Here is a 2,345-nt window from a genome sequence, read left to right as displayed (position 1 = left end):
TTGCCTCCAGGCATTAGAATTAATTTGGGGAAATAGTGAAGAACAGTGAAGAATCCATTCAGCGTGGATTTTGCATTAGAAATATTACTTTGGCTAATAAGTGGAGGTTAAATGGAAGGTAGAAATATTGAAAACCAACTAGGAAAATATCATAGTATTTCAGATTATGGTGGCCTTCCGGCTGGAGGGTGTTAGAGAAAAATGAGAAGCTTTTAGATCAGTGATCCCAAGGGCACCGTCATGGGAATGATGTAAGTTTATTAGTTAACCACATTAGGAAAAAGTAAAAAGAACAAGTAAAACTAACTTATATTATTTTACCTAGTATATATACAAAATATTTTCCTTTTAAAATGAACAAAATATTAAAAATATTGAGATCTTTTACATTTTCATAGTCTTCAAAAATTGGTATAAATTTTAAAATTAGATTATGCCTTGACTGTTACATTAAATGTCTTCAGAAAACTTCAACTTACTCAAATGAGGCTTCCAGTTTTGGAGATTTTGACAATAATATAAAAACACAGATACACAGAATTATCTAAAGTAAACAAGAAGATACCTACACATGTGGTCTTAGTAAATATGTAAAACAAGTTTAATATGAATAGAAAATTTAACAAATTCTGGAGAAGATTTTCATTTATGTTTCAAGAAGCCTTCCTATAAGTTTTGACAAAAAAGTTTTAAATTTTCCTTCTAAAAGCAAACATCTCCAAACATTTCTTTTCTATTTAGACTCTTGAAAGATACCAAAATCCTGTACATATGGGAAAACATTTGAACTAATGACAAAAAAACACTTATTGTGTATATATATGTCATTTTTAATACCAAATATAGTATTCAAAAAGAAGTCTTCTTTTAAATATAATTGAGGTTAGGGAAATTTCCTTTAATATATAATCATGTTTTTTCTACTATAGTCTTAATATATATGTATATAAACTTGATGTCATTTTAATTTAAATTTTTCTTTGAAGGCTTTCAAAGAAGAAAATAGGGTGCACTTTTTATATCATGTTTATGTACTTTATAATATTTTAAAACTTAAAAAACAGAAAAAGTCAGATTTTAGAATGATTAACTTCAAGCTGAAGTTTTGTTCTAGGTATACTTTTAGAATAAATTATAAACCTCATGGTTTACTATTAAAAACATTAGATTGATGGTCAAAAAATATTGGTTCTCAAAACCTGATATGTCAGAAGAATGCTATGAAATGTAGACTTAATTTTGGTCACTATATTGTGTTCATTCTATGTCAGGTATTTTCCTTAGTACTTTAGATATATTAATTCATTTAACTTCACAAAAATCTTATGTACAGGTTCTTTCATCATCATCATTACTATAATCAGATCATCACCATTATCTCTAATTTTTTTTCAAATTCTTCATTTTGTTTTTTTTTATCTTTTGTTTTATATTAAGAGTGTAGCTGATTAACAATCTGATAGTTTCAGAGGGACAGCAAAGGGACTCAGCCATACATAAACACACATACATTCTCACCTAAACTCCTCTCCCATCCAGGATCATCTCTACTTTAGAGATAAGTGAATCAGAGAAGGTGAGAAAGACAAGCTCACAGAGCTGGTAATTGGCAGAACCAAGGTTTGAACCCTGGTACTCTGGGACTTGTGTTTGCTACCCTTCTCTCCATTACCTTTCACCTTGAAGCTTGATTTTTAAACCATTTGAGGAAGTTCCTCATAAAGTAATAGTGTTAGTTGCTCAGTCATGTCTAACTCTTTTCAGTTCCACAGACTATAGCCTGCCATGTTCCTCTGTCTATGGGATTCATCAGGCAATACTGGAGTGGGCTGCTATTCCCTTCTCCAGGGGATCTTCCTGACCCAGGGATCAAACTCGGGTCTCCTTCATCACAGGCAGATTTTTTATCATCTGAGCCACCAGGGAAGCCCAATAAAGTAATAACTTGGACTCAAATGGTCATACTCAAAGTGCGCAAATTAGTGACTAGAGAAGGACCCTTCACAGTAGCTACAAGATTTCTAAACACCTGTAGAATTCCATAGCTTTTCCTGATTCTGTCACATTGAGGTTTTCATCTGTGAATTTTGTGACAAGAAAGCCTTATTTATCAAACTTGCAGAACTCCAAGAATGAGGATGATAGCAAACACACAAGAGAATAAAACTGATTCAAAATAAGCCTTAGTAGAACCAAAAGTTCACCTTTTTAACACTTAATTCAACACTCAATTCCTGGTTGGAGATTAAAAGCAACAACAACAAAAATGAAGGCCCAGAAAACAATGACAGACTGTCTTGACAGCAGTTGACTAGAAAAGGAGATTGAAGTGCTTTAGTTGACCA

This window comes from Bubalus bubalis, chromosome 10 (genome assembly GCF_019923935.1).
Source record: "Bubalus bubalis isolate 160015118507 breed Murrah chromosome 10, NDDB_SH_1, whole genome shotgun sequence".
NCBI classification, from domain to species: domain Eukaryota; kingdom Metazoa; phylum Chordata; class Mammalia; order Artiodactyla; family Bovidae; genus Bubalus; species Bubalus bubalis.
This window is presented reverse-complemented; position numbering follows the sequence as displayed.